The sequence below is a fragment of the Nematolebias whitei genome, chromosome 15 (genome assembly GCF_014905685.2).
Source record: "Nematolebias whitei isolate Nwh7 chromosome 15, NemWhi1, whole genome shotgun sequence".
NCBI lineage: Eukaryota > Metazoa > Chordata > Actinopteri > Cyprinodontiformes > Rivulidae > Nematolebias > Nematolebias whitei.
The window spans coordinates 33,488,681-33,496,716 of record NC_056512.1 but is presented as its reverse complement, the minus strand read 5'-3'; the positions used below and the strand labels follow the sequence as shown (position 1 = coordinate 33,496,716).

The 8,036-nt window shown below is 40.8% G+C and overlaps 1 protein-coding gene across 1 annotated transcript in view; it reads left to right on the top strand.

Annotated features, from left to right (window-relative positions):
• LOC119421682 (BAH and coiled-coil domain-containing protein 1) overlaps window positions 1-8,036 on the top strand; it is a 77,399-nt gene that overhangs the window by 3,534 nt on the left and 65,829 nt on the right. The gene's annotated exons all lie outside the window — the stretch shown is intronic.

Here is an 8,036-nt window from a genome sequence, read left to right as displayed (position 1 = left end):
TATATATATATATATATATATATATATATATATATTAATGGGATCTGATGAGGTGTGGCTGTTGACTGAAATTTGCTGTTGAAATGTCAAGCAATAAATAAGGATGGTGTTATATTTACTTTAGGACCACGGTCAGGCATTTCCATTAATATGGATGTATCTCCAAGGCTGTCAGCAAACTGAATTTTATTATGTTGTGATCAAATTAAAAAGGGGAAATTAGAGAGCTATTTTAGTTTTTACATTTGAAGACTGACCCAACATGTTGGTATGTCTTTCTATAAATGGAGCCAAATCATGTGTATATGTCCCCAAAACGCACAGAGAGGTGGAGGTTGCTTGGACTGGTCTGCAGGAGTTACAGTGCAGGCTAATGGGGGTTACAGGAAGAGCAAGGCTGGAAAATCACCCCCCACTCCCCCTCCTTTGTATTTGGGCTTTGAAGTGTCTGGGTGCAAATGTGTTCACAGTGCATGCATCAGGTTTAACAAGTGACTTGGGTATCATGTGAAGCAAAACGTGCACGTTTGCAACACACCAGATCAGTCAAAATGCACCTCTCAGCCTGAAGACTGCTCAGCAGAGTAACCTTCAGCAGCCCTGGAAAGCAAAGGCAGCTCCAGAGACACATCCATGATGCTTTAATTCACAGTTTCTCTGGATGAACGAGGATTTTTGACGCCACGTTTGAATGCAAAGGTGGATATTTTAAGATAGGCACAAAAAACCTGCTTCTGATTTTTACTTGTATTAGGAAAAATAAACACAAAAATAAAAGAACACTACAATTAAGCAGATTTTGTCATAGACCAGATCACAAGATGCATGTAATTGTTATTTATTTTTTTATTTTTCCCAGATTACAAAGCCTGATTAAGTCAAAAGAGCAGCATTGATTGCATCAAGTTCCCCTTCAACAATCGTTTTCTTTGACAATATGTTAATGAAGCCTCCAGAAGTGTGTTTACGATGCAGCTGAGGAGGTTGCTGAAAAGCAAATGAAATTTTTAGCCATTTGAAGTCGTTTTTATCTGCTGAAGCTAGAATAGAAATAGATATCAGGAGCATCAAAGCCACCTCTGATATGTAACCTGGTATATTTAAAGCACGTTTTGTTTATTTCTATTTTTAATATCTTATTTAAGCAGTGTGGAGGTGAAGCAACTCTTTTTGTGAAATGTATTGATTGTAAAGACACTGAATTAATGCAGGAATAATAATAAAAAAAACAGCTTTGGGTGCAATTAGTCATTCAGGAGAACTCACAGATGCTGTTCACTAGTCATCTCTCAACAGTCATGTTTGGTATTCACATCACACGCTCGCAAACACACACACATATATACACAGGGAGGCTGCATCTGTATGTCATTTTCTTCTTACAGATGTTTCGTTGAGAGCAGGAAAGCTGGTGAAGGTGCTTCCACCGTTAAGATTTTGTGTATTATTCCCCCCCCCCCCCCCAGCACCATGTAGACCTACCCCTCCAAATGTCATCGCCGTTCGATGAGCAGCAGAGATGGTTTATTGTTCTCCTCTGTTTCGTCACATGGGTGGGACTGCAGAGCAGACTAATATCCTGGAGATAAATATGATTTAATCCTTTAGGTTTCAAGTGTATGATTGAATTACCTGCACAGAATACTTTCAGATCATTCTGAAAGCTCATATAGGTTCGATTAAAATCATTTTTTTGTTATTGCACTCTGCCCGTGCGCACAATTTGATTTATTATTTTAATAATACTTGAAAATGTCAAGCGTGTCACAATGCAAAAAGGCTGATGACGGATGAAGACTAATTCAAAATTATTCCCTTTTTTTTTTTTTTTTTTTTTTTTTTTTTTTAGGATATCAATTTATGAAAACAATAGATGTTTTTTAAAATTTAATTGAAACGACTGCTCTCTTCAATAATAGCAAATTTCTTTTTTTTTAAGAGCACCAAACTAACTTAAGTGGCTCTTGGGAAAATGCACAGTATTTTTTTAAATAACCATCAAAGCAGGCTATTTGAAAGAGACAAATTGGGGGAAAAAAGCAAGATGATCTTTTTCATTGTCCAGTTTGATTTCTTTATTTTGAAACATTAAATTAAGAATAAATGTATAGTAAAGTACATTTTCCTAATAATTTGGCACATGCTACCTATGTGTTTTTATTTTATTTTTTTATCAGTTTTCCTAAAAAAATTACAAGCAGGCTGCAAAACGTCAAACAAGGTCAGAGCTGTTTAGCATGACGGGGCGGGTCATTAGCGTTTCTTCAGGTGACCTGTATGTTTGCAACATTATATAGCACAGCTGAGAGCGGTGTTTGCTGAGTGTGTTCGGTTTTTCTGCACTTTCCCCCTTTCGGGACTAACTTGAGTTCACATGAATACTTGAGAAAGAACATAAATATTTCAGGGTTGATGTAAAAATGCATTGAGAGGTTTCTGATGTGGCTCCCTGAAAGGCCTTGTGACGTTGTAGACGTATTTATTGTGAGCGACCCCAACACCTCTGCTGCTGAAAAAAGAGGGATGGCATTTGCACTGCTCTCCCTTGGCGTAGTTCCCAGAGGGGCGGCCTTGTTTTAAGCATGATATGAGCAAAAATTTCCTTTTTCTTCCTGCACAGACATGCGAGTTTTGACGGTAATTAGACAACAAGAAGCCCAAACACACATTACAGCTGAACCATGTTTCTTAGAGCCCGCAGCGACTTTGTCAGTTTGCATTTGCTTCTGTCCATCTTCACCTACAACAAGTTGGTCATTTGTAATGCATGCCAGGTGGTCGATTTATAGTTTACACTTGCACTGTGTTCTGGGAATGTGACATTGGAGCAGCTTCCTTCCCTGGGTGCTCGCTGATACAGTGAGTCAGGGACCTTTAAACGCATCTAATGCTGGTTAATTCAGCCACTTCATTTACAAGGACTTTGAAATAGACATTTTATCTTCTGCTGGCTCTGGTGCAGAATCGGAGATGGGCTGCTCTTGGCTGTGAGGCCAGGACTCAGATGCTGGATGGTGTCAGAGCAGGAGACACAGTGGAGCTGTCCCTGTTGCTGGCATTTATGGCTTCTGGTTCATCTTTCAGCCATATTGTTCCGATCAGGATACACTGGCTGAGGTGTGGCTGTGTGAAAGCAGCGGGGGGCTCACAGGCTGCCCATGGCTGAGCTCTGCTCTAAACACCCCATGTAATCAAAGGTCATGTTTGTGTCATCTCCCTTACTAAGCCTCCCCTTCCTTTACATCTGCCCTTCTCCTTTTTTATAAGCTGTCCTCCCCATCCTTTCCCCTCCATTTTTCAGCCTCCTTTCTTTCCAGCAGGAAGACCCTTGTGTCTGGGAAGCGGTCGTCTTCCTGCCACTTCTGTTTCAGCCACCCTCCCCTGCCTCTGGGCCATTGTTGCAGACCCCAGCTTGGTGTGTGTTTTACAGCTGCTGTTAAAGATAAAAAACAGCCCCTTCCACCCCCTTTATTGTTTACAGGTAGGATGTCCCTGTCATTCCCTTGGTTTTATGTCCTAGCTGGATATCTGAGAGTTTCCCCCCTTCAAAGGTTAGCCATGCCGTCTGCCTTCTCTCATTTTTTCCTCCCCAGAAGAGAATAAATAACTTTACTGAGTTTTATTGAACGTCTCATTGCTGGAATATCCCATGGGTCTGTGCTAGCCAAGACTGTTCAAAGACAAACACAAGTGTTTTGTAGCATTAGCAACAGGCCGGCAACAACCAGGGTTTTTAAAAGAGTAAACTTCAGTGGTTGGGTGTTGGTGCTTTTTCAAGGTCTTTTAGTTCTTCTGTAGTGAGTACTTGAGAGATTACAGTGGCCCCGTTAAAAGACACATCCTTCAGTACCTCAGACAAGAGCAGATGTTGCAGTGGTTTTAATGCTGAGTGTAATTAGCTTCATTAAAAAGTGCCCTGTCCAAAATGTTGGGAATACTCAATACAAATGTACTTCATATACAAGAGGTACGCTAGTGGAATTTAACAGATATAGCAGGGTTTAGTGGTCAAGTCCTATTGGCTCTGTCTGTGTTCTCCCTCCTTTTTTGTGTGTTATGGCAAAGCAAGATCTGGAAACAAGGCCTGTTTGTTGGCTGCTTTGTGAATCGTTGCGAGATGACATAGTTCATGCTGTCACATGGCGCCCCGCTGAATGGTGAAGGTGTTGCTTGGCATCCTCCACCTGGCTGGAATAGTACCGACGCCACCGTCATCTGTCCCCTTCTGACACGCCCTTTGGAAACTCAAATGCCCTGACAAGAGGGGTCAGCTGTCTTATGAAAGGGTAAGCTCCTCTCATATCTGCAAATAGTTTTATCCACAAAATGTTTTCATTGCTCTTAAACCCGTATGTAATTAAAATACAAGCAAGATAAAACGCCTTTTTGTTTGTTTGTATGGGATCACCATTTCTGCTCTTTAGGCATTACTCATCAAAAAAATGCCCAACCATCAGATATTTCTGACTGTCAGGTAACTTAAATGGTAAATTCGAAGTCCGACCCATAAGAAAATTTCCTTTTGTTTCGTGAGTGTCTTTGCTCTTCAGAGAAACAGCTCGGAACAAGTTGACTTGCTATAGCGGCCGTGTTCCCACAGATCCACGCTCTTCAAACAGACCGCCATCCAAACTACACCGTGTGGCACAGTGCCACGGAGCCCTCGCCTCAAGCACGGGGCGTGTTCACAGGCCAAACACAAAGGAGACCCACGGGTGAGAGCGACTGGCAGGGAAATACCTTCCTGTATTGGATTTCAAACCTCCTCTCATCTAATTTTGAACTTAACACAAGGAAATGAGATGTTGAAATTAGAATCCAATAGTTTTTTTTTCTCTTCATGACAGTCACACATCCATCAAAAGTTAATGTGTGAGATTTATTAGACTAATATAATATTTACCTAAAATTAATCTGATTAATTTGGACGTCTGGTTTTGCTCTTTTTCTTCCTCCTTCCTGTTCTTGGCCCCTCACTGTCCCGTCTTTCCACGCATCAGGCAGGCTATCATCAGGCAGCCCCAGGCCCACCTCAGTGTGTTCATGTGACAGCTGTTAGACATTGTTAACGGCTCAAGCAGAAAATCCAGATTACTTGTTTTCTGTTTTTTTAATTCCTACTTTATTGTTGTTATCGTTCAATGAAAAGAATAAAACGACAAAAACCGGGGGCCGTTGCTCCATTGTTGTCAGCTGATTTGCGGTCAGTGACAATACTGTACGTGTGAGTGTGTATGAATGTGCGTGTGTGTGTGGTTTTGTTTGGGTTGGTGGGTGGGTTTGGAAGTGTGTGTGTGTGTGTTCTCCAGACGACCCCCCTCTCCCCCCACATTGTACAGCTGAGGCACCCTGTTGGCTGCGAGGCGTAGACAGGTGCATCGTTAACCCCCTAACGTCTGAGTTTGTCCCTGCCGGACCCGATGTTCCAGCATTAGAAGATGCCGTTTTGCGCAGCCGCTCCAGTTTATGCAGCTTTTATCGGAACAGGCAGTGCTGCTTTAATGATGTGCCCTTTCTCTGCATGTTGAATAATTTTTAGAATTGCTTTTTTTTATCTGTCTGGGAGCAGTTTAGAGTGCTGCTCCAGGTCAAGTTTCTACTCTACAACCAACATTTGCCACTGACGAGTGAGAATCAGTAAAGAGCTTTAATTCTATCTATGCTCTCTTTGAATTTATTTTTTTTTAAACTTTGTCCTTTACTGTCTCAAATAATATAAAGGTGGTAAATAGCTGGAAGTAGGCCTGTCGTGATAAACAATAAATCAATTAATAGCATGTAGCATGATCATGCATCAGGATAATTAATAGCATGATAAATGAAAATTATCAACCTCGTTTTCAATTATCAGCTTTATCGTTTCTTCATGTCTCTCTCTTTCTGAAAACACTGGATGATAAAAAGCTCAACTCCAGTGCTCTTCGATGACCCATCCCATTCTCTTTTCTCTTTAAAATCCATTTTAACCATCCAAAATCGCGTTTTTGGATTGTTAAAAGCAGCTAAGCGGAGAAGCTAAGGCTTAAGCTACGAGCTAAGCTAACAGGCCAACTTCGGGGAAAAAAAAAACTCCCGTCTTGTCGAAGCTCCGTAATACATGGTTGTAACATGTAACTTTGTGTAAAAAGTTTTTCTCTGCAAAAAGAAGCTGAGAACTTGTGTAATGATTTTTTTTACATTAAAAGCTTTGTGTGAAAAATGCTATGCTAAAGGACTCAAACCACACCAAGCGTCCACCATTTTGAGAACTGAAGAGAGACAGCCCATGACATCAAGCGACCTCCCTCCCATTTTCCTTAAAGAGACGCACTGCTCGCTCCCTCATCCTTCGGTTCGGTCTTATATTGCCATCCGGTGGTCGCAAAAGGTACTACACTCAAAACAAATTAAACATTTCTTCTTAAATTTGACAATAATTACTAATTACTGTCAAATTTCAAACAATATTATTGTTTATCGAAATAATTTCTGAGACAATCGCCCAGCAAAATTTGTTATCGTGCCAGGCCTAGCTGGAAGACAGATAAACTTAAATTTGGAACAAAACAGGCACTAAATGTACTGTAGCATCAGTTATATGAATGTGTCAGTGTCTCTTAATTTGTATTGCATACACTGTAAGCAATCCAATACATATTTGTTGCTCCTACTTATTTGTAAGGAAGTCTTTGTAATTTTCTGATGTTGAAAAGCTAAATAAATGAAAGGCCTAGCATTCCTTGAAAGAATCACCCATTGGCTTTCGCTTCAGAGTTTTAAACCAAGATTATCGTATGTTGCAAAAGGACAAAAATATAAGTTTATTCAAACCTTTATAATAAATAAATAAATAAATAAATTGAGCATGATCTCATGCAATATTGAAAAATTTGACACTTGAATATGTGTTGTTACCAGAACTAACCTTTGCTGAATATTTGTAAAACTGACAGATTTAAAGACATTTTTGTGGTTTCTGAGGTCAGTTGGTTGTGGAGGCCATTTTAAATTGGGTTGACTCCAAAGGTTGTAGACGTACCTCCAATGAATTTATTCATGGAAGTTTGATTAAAATCTGTCCAATGGTTCATGAGCTGTTTTGCTTAGATATTTAGCAATGACTCAGAAAAGTTAATTGCAAAATTTACATCAAAAATCTTGCACTCAGAGAGTTGGGGATCAGAATTTTCTCTTCAATGAGCATCTTTTCTATTTTTTCTGATCCCTTTCACCTGGTATGACCACTAGGCTACACTGCATCCACTCTTTAACACAGCAGGCATCCTCAGAATGTGGGGCAAACAACTGTCTCAACAGATGTGAAATTGTCTGCTGTTGGTTCATGCATATTAGCTCACATTAGAGCTCTCTTTTTGCCGTGCATGACCAGTGACCTAGACGAGGTCGGGAAAAGGGGGGATGGGATTGATTTGTGTGTGCTGAAGAAAGTAAAAAAAAAAAGTAGACATGTAACCAGATGAAGACGGTGGAAAGTGACAGCAAGACTAGATGCACACTGTCACATTCTGTCATACACTTACTGGTGCATTGCAAACAGACGCATGAAAAGACACACAAACACGTACACACACTTGCCCTCAACACCAGCACGTCACACAGACTCTCACATCTCGCCTCCCAGGAGGCCGTGGGACCAGTGGGACAGAGAGAGCTCGAGTGTTTCATCTGTTTACATCTAATTATAGAAACAGGACTATTTCTGCAACCACTGCTCCAGCTTTTTTATATCCTTTGTAGAGCGAGAGCGAAAGAGAGAGAGAGGGGAAAAAAAGCTTGACAGCCTTTTCTCACAATAGTGAGCGGTTATCTCATCCCCTCAGCACTGCTACGGTCTGCAGTCTCTCCGTACCAGAGGACACGCAGAGCGAGGGGGAGTGTCTCGTGTTGTAAAATCTTTGTGTAACATGAATGTGCAAATTTTACAAGATGTGAGTTGTGGCGTTAAAGAAAGGCATTGCACTTTCTCCATTAGGTATTGAAGGGACATGGGACTGGTTTGTGTGCGCTGAGGAAAGTGTGTCCTGGACAAAGACATT